This window comes from Coregonus lavaretus, assembly GCF_964263955.1.
Source record: "Coregonus lavaretus genome assembly, chromosome: 31".
NCBI lineage: Eukaryota > Metazoa > Chordata > Actinopteri > Salmoniformes > Salmonidae > Coregonus > Coregonus lavaretus.
Window position 1 is genome coordinate 17,048,672 of NC_140018.1, and position 12,146 is coordinate 17,060,817.

At 46.7% G+C, this 12,146-nt stretch overlaps 1 long non-coding RNA gene across 1 annotated transcript in view; it reads left to right on the forward strand.

The window, feature by feature from the left end:
• LOC311106635 overlaps nt 1–11,882 on the forward strand; it is a 14,533-nt gene extending 2,651 nt beyond the window's left edge. Inside the window, exons 2-3 of the long non-coding RNA XR_014610345.1 lie at nt 1,043–1,144; nt 11,686–11,882. This is a non-coding gene — a long non-coding RNA (uncharacterized lncRNA). The remainder of the gene's footprint in view (nt 1–1,042; nt 1,145–11,685) is intronic.
• The last annotated feature ends 264 nt before the right edge of the window (nt 11,883–12,146 follow it).

Sequence of the window (12,146 nt, forward strand, 5' to 3'; positions counted from 1 at the left end):
CTTACTGCACAGCCAGCCAAGGCAGAGAGAGTGAGCTAGCGGACTTAACCCTTTCCTCACTAAAACAAATAAAGCAACATGACTTATTAGACAGAGTTGGAGTAGTTGAATAGAAAAGAGTAGAGTTAGAGAGTTGTTGTGTAACAATATAATGTGCCTGTCTGGTGTGCACTACTTGTGTTTGTATGTGTGTGTGTATGTGTGTGTGAATGTGTGTGTCGTGTGTGTGTGTCTGTGTTTTTCTTGTTGTGTGTGCCAGGCGGATTAATAGTGTTATCCATCCCTGAGGCTGTGCTTTTGTCTCTGTGAGTAAGACAAGGTTTAGTCCCTACTACCACAGAGAGCCAAGCAGAGGTCTGGATGGGCTTAATCACAGCCATTAGAGTCTCTGGCCCAGAGGAGTCTGATAGCAATACCTCCTACTGCTCTCTGCTTTAATACATGGTGGCCAGGCCACAGTCACCCGGCCACTAAACCACTGGATTACTGCATGAGCTCAACTACTTAGAGCTGGTTCTCTCTCTGTCAGTCTTTTTGGATGCTGGTGCTTGATCTTTCTGCTGGCTCTAAATGCACTTTCTTCAGTCGGATGCAAAACCTTATTAAAACAGTGGCTGTCTAGCCTCACATGGCTGTCTCTAGCCTCTCTCTCTCTCTCTCTCTCTCTCTCTCTCTCTCTCTCTCTCTCTCTCTCTCTCTCTCTCTCTCTCTCTCTCTCTCTCTCTCTCTCTCTCTCTCTCTCTCTCTCTCTATCTCTCTCTCTCTCTCTCTCTCTCTCTCTCTCTCTCTCTCGCTCTTTCTTTCCTTCTCTGCCCTCCGCGTACTCTTTCCCCCCTCCTCACACACACACACACACACACACACACACACAAACACACACACACACACACACACACACACACACACACACACACACACACACACACACACACACACACACACACACACACACACACACACACATTGAAGCCCATATTGTACCTTTTTGTTCCATGAGTAAACAGAGTCATTGTGTTTGTTTCTCTCAACCTCTCTGCTGCAGCTGCTGCTCCTCCAGCCTTAGCAGAGAGAAACCATCATCATCGTCATCATCGTCATCATCATTATCGCCATCATCATCCTGCTTAAACACAACACAACAAAGGTAGGGACAATAGCTCTGCAGTGGCTATGAGGAACACATCAAGGCCCTGAGAGAGAAAAGATGGTTGGTAATGTCTGCTGTACAATCAACCGTCTGAATAGGAAGTTTTACCTCGACCCTGGGATGGGCCCTTTCTTCATCTTTACTCAGTATTGGGTGTTGTGTACTCAGTGGAGTGGTGTGTGTGCCTGTGTGTGGCATGGACAATAGGGACAGGTGTTCCTGGGTTTACCTACACACACAGCTGTCCAGGAGAGAGAGAGACGCACCCATGAGGCTCAAGGAGAGGCTTTCGCTCTCTGACACTCGTCCATCGTCTGTGACATTGTTAACCTCCTTCTCGCTTCCTCTCTCTCCTGCTCTCTCTCGCTCTCTTTCTCCCCAAATTCAAATTCGTAAAATGTCACACTTCAATTTTTTTTTGTATTGATATATTTTCTTTCTTTCCTTGTTAGTTCTTTGAAACGTTGTCCTTTTTCTGCACATTGAGTCATTTTCTGGCATCAGAGAGAGATGAGAGCTGAAACTGCAGGAGCGGACACTCCCAGGGCCAAGTCTCATACGGCAGCACAGTGCGAAATTAATTAGAACAGGAGACAGAGAGAGCTGTGTGTGTCAGTTGGCCTTTTTATCCATCTCCTCACCACTACAGACAGATAGACGGAGTGAAAACGCGTTCCTGCCACAAATCCTTCAGAAGGGTCCTTTTTCTGCCCTCTCTCCCTCTCTCCCTCTCTCCCTCTCTCCCTCTCTCCCGCTCTCCCGCTTCCCTCTCTCCCTCTCTCCCTCTCTCCCTCTCTCCCTCTCTCCCTCTCTCCTCTCTCTCTCCCTCTCTCCCTCTCTCCCTCTCTCCCTCTCTCCGCTCTCCCTCTCTCCCTCTCTCTCTCTCCTCTCTCCCTCTCTCCCTCTCCCTCTGTCCATCACTAAATCCACGTTTTCCTACAACTTAAGCACTTAGCTGTAATCCCCATGAAAAGGCGACAGCACAAGTCACTCTCCTACCATTAAAGGGACACAACAGGGGCGTGTTCGGGACTCACTTAACTGGATTGAGGACAAAGCCTGCGGTTGATAAGTTTAGAGCCGAGAAGAATCCGCCGTTTACACCCATCCCATTGTGTGTTCTCTTACATTTACTCTCAGCAGTCTAAGCTGCTTTTATCCTTTTGCGCGTTTAATTCCTGTGACACTGAGAGGCTTTAAAATATGTCCCATTTCTTTCTCTCTTTTTTTTCAAACAAATGCCACAATAAAAGATTTAGACTGGAGAATATCTCTATCCACTTCCTGCAAACAAAACACAGGGGATGATACTGTATTATAAATTTTTTTACTTCTTGATTTTCAAAATCTGTCCCTTAGAATGTAACAATTTGTTCTAATCTCCTAACATGGAGAATTAAAGAGAGAATTGGAAGTGTGTTCACTGTTCATGATATGCTTGTCTGTGGGACTGAGGCAGTGGAAGAAACGGACGCCAGTGTCTGCTGTGGAGGCTAGACAAGGCCCTAATACTCCCTGTCCATTGGGCTCTGAAGAATGAAATCAAAGCAATGACATTGAAACAGAAGCAGCCAAGACAAGAGACGAGGGACGTGGCTACATTGTCCTAGCCAGACCGTCCAAGCAGCATCTCAGAGAAACAAAGCCTTCTGTGGTCGTGGATGTGAAATCAATTAACGACATGTTCATGTAAAGCCTTTTAAATTGTCTTGTTGGGGTTCGCTCTGTGGGAGACTGCCTCTGTGTGTCACAACATACATATACAACAGAAAACATGGTCACAATATTCAAGGACAGATGGATGGTTATAGATACATGGAGGTTGTTTCATTCTCCTCTATGGTTTGGATGGGTCTTATTATGAGCCATGTACTGCTATCACCAGCTATAGGGAAACGTGGCTAATGTCAATGTCACTGTCCCACTGTCCTCTTGTAGATAACTCTTCAGCACACACTCACTTACAATGTGTACAGTGGAGCTCCTGACTCCCCTAACACCACATGTTCAAATGTGTTGAAAGATACACACATGGGGAAACACTGGTGTGTGTATGTGTGTGTGTGTGTGTGTGTGTGTGTGTGTCTTCTAGCGCCAAAAGACTGCATGTGTAAGACTGGTTGGCGACTGGTTGTCTGGTTTGCTGGTGGAAGTATGGTATGAAACCCTGCCATAGGCCGATACATTCATATCATGTATTTCAGGCTGCTACAGTTTGTTCATTACCTATAGAAGGAACCATCAACCTTGGGCAAGACACTCTGTCCTCTTTGATTTCTCAAGTGCGCATCACCAGTGTCTTCCGTATCCAAGCGCCATGGGACTTCTCCTCCCATCGCCATGATGACAGAGGCATCGGTCGTCCGCGGCAACGTATGGTTCCCACTTAAGCCTGTAGCATGCGAGGCTCCAGATGCCGGCAGGCTCCTTCTCCTGCTCTAAAACAGGCCAGGGAGGTTAATGCACTCAAGGCAGGATAAGCAACCAGCTGTTGGCCTTCTAATATTTAAACCTCTCCTCCCTCCACTCCCTCCACGCATGCATCTCTCCATCCATCCCTCTTTCTCTCCCTCCCTCCCTCTCCTAAGAAAAGGGCCAGGCATATAAATCTCTCTCAAATGGCAACATCTGCTGGGTGCATTTCAGAGCAGCCAAGAGCGTCTTAACTCCTCCTGAGCAACAATGTGGCCATTTTCTCAGCGAGCGGCTGATGGGGGACTTAGCAGGAGATAAGAGCAGATAATGGCCCTGCGGAATACAGTCGGGATGGAGGGAGGACGACTGAGCTGAGGAAAGGAGCTGCAAATGTCAGTCCGGGGATCCGGGTCCGCACTGAGAGGATGGGGGGAGGGGGGGGGGGGTCTTATGAGACCAGTAAAGTGGTTTTGTACACAATGCTGGGACATTAGCATGGTAATCTGAACATGCTTTCATTTAGATAAAGATGTGTGTTGGGGTAGAGGGGTAGGGGGAAGTGTGGTTGCGTGTGGTTGCATGCGTGCGTATTTTCATGCGTGTGTGCGTATGTGTGCATGTGTGTGTTGCTATGGCTAAGCGAGCATTTGGTATCGCTCACAAATGTAAGTATTGCAATGTAGATTCAACATGACAAGTGTATACTTTAAGAGGCTTACCATATGTACTGAGACCCTTCCAGGCCAGAATTATTATATGGGACAACCATGTTGTAACACTATGACATTTGTCATTGTATACCACTAACAGACTTCACCTGAAATGCTGTGTAGTTTGCCCCCTAAATTACAATACATTATATTATACCATGGCATTGTTGAATACTCGTTTCTGACAGGCTTGAAGGGCATTCTAGAGCGTGCATTATTTCCCTATAACACACGGTATAATTACAATGTATAATTCAATGGCTATGAAGTTCATTCTTACATGTTGTATGTTTGAGCTGCTTTTGAAAGCAAAATGTGAATTGAAAACATTATTGTTTTGGCATTGTTGAATTCGATTTTCATAATAGCAAGCTATTTGGTTAGCTAAGCTAGCAAGTCTGAGATTACCAAGGCAACTACTGTAGCTAGCTAGCTAGCTAGTAAACTTGCTAGCTACTTCAGTGGATGTTGTTACATTTCTACTGACAAATGAATACATTTCTACTGGCAAATGTGTTAAATTATAGCCATGGTATGAAAGGGATAATTAACTCAAGGCTCTATGCGTTCTCTGGAAAGTAAGTGTCCTGGAACACACCTTCCACGTCATTCTTTATTTTCCAGTGAACGCATAGCCCCTCGTTGATTGCTCCTTACATACCATACTATAGTAACACCTCGTAATGCATTCGTTTCTAAACTTTTATTGGTCTGTTTGCGGACTTGTAAGTCCTGCATGTCTGTCGTATCCTGGTCTCTTAACACAGCAACATCAGCCCCATGCACCCTGTAATAGAGGCATTAATTATCTTAATGACTCTAGTACATTTGTGGTCAGACAATAGCCTTTGTCTGTCATGGTTGGCAGGAGTGAGGCATCTTAAACATTGCCATTTAGCCCTGACGTAGCCTTGAAACAACCTATTCCAAACTACTGTAAATCACTGTTATCATTTCTCTATTTAGCAAGACACAGACTCGGGTTCCGGTAATGGAGTTTTCTAGAAAACGATGACTGAGAATAACACAGGCAGTAAACCCTAATGATATGATGGAACAGGTGATTGTTGTGTAGTATTCTTTCTAAATTATACGTACTTATCAGAATGATCCCAGTTTGAAAATCACAAGTCATGAACGATAGCATGAAATGGGTTTAATAAAAGGTTGACAGACAGTTAAGTCAAGAAACAATGGACATTCTGTAGACATAGACAGGCAAGTACATATAAATATCCAGTCAGTCACCAAAATGGTGTAGAAATAGCGAGTTCAACAGAGAGAGAGAGCGAGAGAGAAAGAGACTGTAGACAGATAGCTACAAAGAGACAGACAGACAGACAGACAGACAGACAGACAGACAGACAGACAGACAGAGATGCAGGGCGAAGTGAAAACCCAGAGGTAGTAGACCATACAAGCAGGCTAGCATCCAGGCTGGCACCCAAATAGTCAGTCTGCTACTGTGCCCTTGTTGACTATGACAGCATATCACCATGCACACAAGTGTGAAAACACACGTGCACACGCAAGCACACGCGCGCACCACACACAGACACACACACACAAACACACACACACACTCAAACAGTGCCGCTGTAGCATGTCCTCATCACATGCTCTTGTCATGTACACTAAAAGTGAGAAGACGCAACAGCTGAGTCCGCTGTGTGTCTGGAAAGGGTGAGGGAGGGAAGAGGGGTAGATGGAAGAAGTGTGTGTGTGTGTGCGTGTGTACGTTTGCGTGTTCATGAACGTGTGTATGTGAGTGTGTGTGTTTGGGGGGGAGTAAGGGGGAACAGTCTGGGCGCCGTGACCCTTGATAAAAGCTCTTTGACACTCAGCTGTTTAGCAGCTCAAATTATCTTTGCTCCAGGATCGCACACATAGTAGGACCTTTGATGCCACCCTCACCTCATGAAAACCAATAGTGTGGGTGTGTGTGTGTGTGTGTGTTTGGGGGGGGGGGGGGGGGGGTCTGTCCATGTAGTTTGGTCTGTCCATGCAGTCAGGGGCCTGTTGGGGGCACCCTACTCCACTAGCACCCTCCACTCCCCCTTGAACTGATGTCTGGCCCAGAAAGACAATTCCCGTAGAGAAGTCAAATTTGAAAATTGAAAATAAGACTCTTAGCCATCACCTTTGTGCACAAAATATCCATTAAATTACTCAAGTAATTGTCTTAGAGGCAAATGTTTTTCTACATCACTCACAGCCAAAGATATTAACATTTTCTATTCATCAACTGTCTGTCATGTTTCTGGATGACGTGCTCGTGCAGGGCTCCAGTGGGCACTGAATGCTAGTGCGCAGGCATATGGGCCATGTAAAACCGGATCTATGAAACAGCGTATGTGAACGTGAGTAGATTGCGTTAACCCTATCAGTCCTAAGACCCCAGCAAAAATCATATTTTCATTTATCTGACTTTCATTTCTCTGCATGTCCAGGCCTTATATTTAGCCTCACAATGAAGATATTTTCCATGTTCTTTTCAGGACAACCAGGGCTACAAGTAGAACACAAAACGATTTGACATAAACAGTTGCATTCATGAGTTTTATTGACAAATGTCCGCCAAAGCAAAAGCCTGATAGAAATGAATTATATGAATGCTGTGAGTACAGAAATTGTTTGCTCAGTGGGAAATGATTATCCAACTAATCAGTGACAACTGTGTGGAGTTTGGAGTTTGTGACAGCAACTATGTGAGCTTATTACAGTATTATAGACAGTATGTCCTGGGATTTCCTATGATCTTCTATGTAGAGGAACCGCTTACCTTCTAATGGTTTTTGTGTAGCAAAGCATGTGTGTGTTTGTGAGAGTCTCAGTTTTTCATAGAAAGTTTGTAACTCAAACTATTCTGGCCCTACAGACGTTTTTGTAAAAAGACCCGGCCCCAGGCCCCTTCGGGATCGCCTTATGTCTAGCTCACACATACTAATGGTGGATACCAACGGATGCAGAAGAACTAGACAAATCCAATGGTACAACCCAAAAGTCTGTAGCTCAAACACACAATGTTTAAAAGGGTTTGAAGTACAAATTGCGCCGGCGTCACGTTGTGACTCATTTGGGTTAAGATGTCTCCAGTTCATTTATAAGCTCAGTGCTCTCTGCTCCCTGCTCCCCCTTAACACTGTGGTGACAGGTGCTTCGGTCAAAGAGACAATGGGGCTCCTCTAGAGTTGGCACCAGGGACACATTATACAGAGAGAGCAGGAGAGAGACACAGAGAGTGGGTGGGTGGGGGGCGGGGGCTGGGGTGGAGAGACACAGAGAGTGGGTGGGTGGGGGGCGGGGGGTGGAGAGACACAGAGAGTGGGTGGGTGGGTGGGGGGCGGGGGCTGGGGTGGAGAGACACAGAGAGTGGGTGGGTGGGGGGCGGGGGCGGGGGCGGAGAGACAGAGAGTCCCTCCCAACGGACCCCTAAAGTCCTAAAGTGAGAGAAAGATCAAGAAGAGGGATGACAGTGAGAAAGAAAAAGACTAAGACTAAGACGGAGAGAGAGATAAATCTAGGAAGGAACAGCAAGAAAGAAGTGTGAGAAAAAGAGACTGGGATGGAGGGATGGAAAGGAAGAAAGGAATAGTGAAAGACAGAAAGGGTGTGGTGACAACTCCCCAGCCCTCCTGTCTGAACCCCAAGGAAAAAAACTTTGTTGAAAGTTTTGGGCTGGCAAGTCTTTGATTCCACCAGTCTGCAATGTGACTCCTCGGTCCTCACAGCACAAAGGATGTGAGACCTGGTCTTCTTTTCACCGCCCCCACAATGCTGGCCCTCTGTGCCAAAGTGAATTCTATGGCAGGGGTACAACATGGTTAGTAGTGTTTGGTGTATTTTTAGTAGGAGCGTAACATATGTTTCCTGGATGGGAGCCTACACATATAAAAGCCCTAGGCCCCCAAGGGGGAATCTGAATAAAACTCATTATCCTGCACCACCATCAAAATAATACACCCCCTTGGATTCAGAGAAAGCACAGAGGAAGTCTCACCTTTTGCCCATATACTGTGCAGGTTGGCATTTATTGTCATGAATCTTGGTCACTAGCTGGCACAGCCAAAAAGTCATAAAATCGGATTTTAAACCTAACCTTAAATTAAGACCAAAAGTAAGTTTCAGTTTTCATGAATCTTTACAATATAGACAATATTCACTTTGCAGCAGGCCCATCTCGTGGAAATCGTGAGATCGCCCCCCCCTCCCCTCCCTTTAACCCTCAGAACAGCCTCAATTCATCAGGGCATAGACTCTACAAGATGTCGAAAGCGTTCCACAGGGATGCTGGCCAATGTTGACTCCAATGCTTCCCAAAGTTGTGTCAAGTTGGCTGGATGTCCTTTGGGTGGTGGACCATTCTTGATACACACAAAATCAAATCAAATCAAATTTTATTGGTCACATGCGCCGAATACAACAGGTGCAGACATTGCAGTGAAATGCTTACTTACAGCCCTTAACCAACAGTGCATTTATTTTAAACAAAAAAAGTAAGAATAAAACAACAACAACAAAAAAGTGTTGAGAAAAAATGAGCAGAAGTAAAATAAAGTGACAGTAGGGAGGCTATATATACAGTAAAATAAAGTGACAGTAGGGAGGCTATATATACAGGGGGGTACCGTTGCAGAGTCAATGTGCGGGGGCACCGGCTAGTTGAGGTAGTTGAGGTAATATGTACATGTGGGTAGAGTTAAAGTGACTATGCATAAATACTTAACAGAGTAGCAGCAGCGTAAAAAGGATGGGGTGGGGGGGCAGTGCAAATAGTCCGGGTAGCCATGATTAGCTGTTCAGGAGTCTTATGGCTTGGGGGTAGAAGCTGTTGAGAAGTCTTTTGGACCTAGACTTGGCACTCCGGTACCGCTTGCCGTGCGGTAGCAGAGAGAACAGTCTATGACTAGGGTGGCTGGAGTCTTTGACAATTTTGAGGGCCTTCCTCTGACACCGCCTGGTATAGAGGTCCTGGATGGCAGGGAGCTTTGCCCCAGTGATGTACTGGGCCGTACGCACTACCCTCTGTAGTGCCTTGCGGTCAGAGGCCAAGCAGTTGCCATACCAGGCGGTGATGCAACCAGTCAGGATGCTCTCGATGGTGCAGCTGTAGAATTTTTTGAGGATCTGAGGACCCATGCCAAATCTTTTTAGTCTCCTGAGGGGGAATAGGCTTTGTCGTGCCCTCTTCACGACTGTCTTGGTGTGTTTGGACCATGATAGTTCGTTGGTGATGTGGACACCAAGGAACTTGAAGCTCTCAACCTGTTCCACTACAGCCCCGTCGATGAGAATGGGGGCGTGCTCAGTCCTCTTTTTTTTCCTGTAGTCCACAATCATCTCCTTTGTCTTGGTCACGTTGAGGGAGAGGTTGTTGTCCTGGCACCACACGGCCAGATCTCTGACCTCCTCCCTATAGGCTGTCTCATCGTTGTCGGTGATCAGGCCTACCACTGTTGTGTCGTCGGCAAACTTAATGATGGTGTTGGAGTCGTGCCTGGCCATGCAGTCATGGGTGAACAGAGAGTACAGGAGGGGACTGAGCACGCACCCCTGAGGGGCCCCCGTGTTGAGGATCAGTGTGGCAGATGTGTTGTTACCTACCCTTACCACCTGGGGGCGGCCCGTCAGGAAGTCCAGGATCCAGTTGCAGAGGGAGGTGTTTAGTCCCAGGATCCTTAGCTTAGTGATGAGCTTAGAGGGCACTATGGTGTTGAATGCTGAGCTGTAGTCAATGAATAGCATTCTCACGTAGGTGTTCCTCTTGTCCAGGTGGGAAAGGGAACTATTGAGTGTGAAAAACCCAGCAACATTGCAGTTCTTGACACAAACCGGTGCGCCTGGCACCTACTACCATACCCCATTCAAAGGCACTTAAATATTTTGTCTTGCCCATTCACCCTCTGAATGGCACACATACACAATCCATGTCTCAACTGTCTCAAGGCTTAAAAATCCTTATTTAACCTCTCTCCTCCCCTTCATCTACACTGATTGAAGTGGATTTAATAAGTGACATCAATAAGGGATCATAGCTTTCAACTGGATTCATCTGCTCAGTCTGTCATGGAAAGAGCAGGTGTTCATAATGTTTTGTACACTCAGTGTATATAATGTAGTGTCAGCTACCGTCCATTCAGGTGACCAGTGTGTCTGAGTAGCTGTGTCTCTGTGAGGTACTGGTAATGTTAACACACACCTTCATATGCAAGGAAAGGGATATGAGGTGTGTGTGTGTGTGTGTGTGTGTGTGTGTGTGTGTGTGTGTGTGTGTGTGTGTGTGTGTGCGTGTGTGCGTGGGTGCGTGTACGTGTACGTGTGCGTGTGGATGTGTGCTTAATGTGTGTGTGCGTGCTTGGCACCTCACTAGGCCAGGTGCAGGGCTGGGTCGTTGGTCACGCCGTGCGTTGTGATTGGGATAAACAGGGTCTCTGCCCCTCCTCTCCAGGGACCCCATTTCCTGGTATTCTGGAGTCACTCTTTGTAATGGGAGGAACACAACATCACAACACCAGAGAAGATCAAACGCTGCTCTCTGTGCTGAGTCAGGGTTAAGAAAAAGTAGCCCAGAACACAGAAACATGCGTGACTGATGAACATGTATATCAAATCTGCTTTAAGCTAGGCTGAGAGAGACACTTTCAACAGATGTTAGTGGCTATGCTGAAGAGTGTCATCAGGGCATCATTAACAACCTTATCATTAACTGTGACTTTATAGTAAGTTATATTTCAGGAGATAATCAAGTAATCTCACGTGGTGGACAAGTTTATTTTCGACTATATTAGCCCCTCCATAGCTGATTGGGTATTAAATATCTTGTTGAGATCACTTATTTTAGTTTGTCTTGCGCTCTACATTTCCTCTAACCCTTTTTTGCACAGAAACAGATTTGAATCCTTTAACTTCCATTTGAACCACTCCATAGACAACTATAACAGGAAACGTTCTGTTATGACAATGCTACTGATTTTGTCTTCAGCAGACTGGCTCTGTTTCGCATCACAATGTTCAGTCACGATAACTTCTGTCACTTTACACCACACATTTCCTCTACCCGTCCTCTACACATGCAAACAAACACATTTTCATTCCTTTCTTCTGAATCAAAGAAGAAACTCTCCCCTCTCTCTCCCCTGTCTCCCCCCTGTCTCCCCCGTCTCTCCCCTGTCTCCCCCCTCTCTCTCCCCTGTCTCCCCCCTGTCTCCCCCCTGTCTCCCCCTATCCTCTAAGGCAGGAAGCTGTGAGGCTCAGACGTACTGTACAGTCCCGCGCGTCTGGGCCGGAACCAGGATGTGTTGCTAGGCACAGGGATGATTGTGTCAGCACTTACTGGCCGCTCCGTTTCCTTACAGGTGATCTCCTGAATGGACACTGACAGATATACGTTTCCTGCTATTTTTCACTTTGCAGGGGGCAGAAAAACACAGAGCAACACTGCAGGCTTAGAACAGAGCAGAGCGGAGCGGAACAGAGGGGACTTTCAGTCACAGTGTCACCGAGAGAGACCTCTGGTACCATCAACCCCTCCCCTCCTGCCCCAGGACCTCGAGGTGACCCGACCCCCTGGGGGCGAACACTCACACCCACCGAGGAAGAGGATCTGACTTCTGGTGGTGGGTAACCAGGAGAGGAGAGGGCGGCACAGGGAGGGGATTGTATTGGGGGACTTTTGGGATACTTTTATTTCTGATGTGTTTGATTGACCTCTGGTGGCAGGCTCAATATAGGGAGGGAAGGGAGGGGAAGAGAGGGAGGTGGAAGGTCGAGGATGCAGAGAGAAAGGGGGCCATGACGTGTGGGGTTTGGGGTCATTCTTTTGATTGATGACGTGGTTGATTGCTGTTGGAAAGTTACCTTTCTACCAGAGGGTA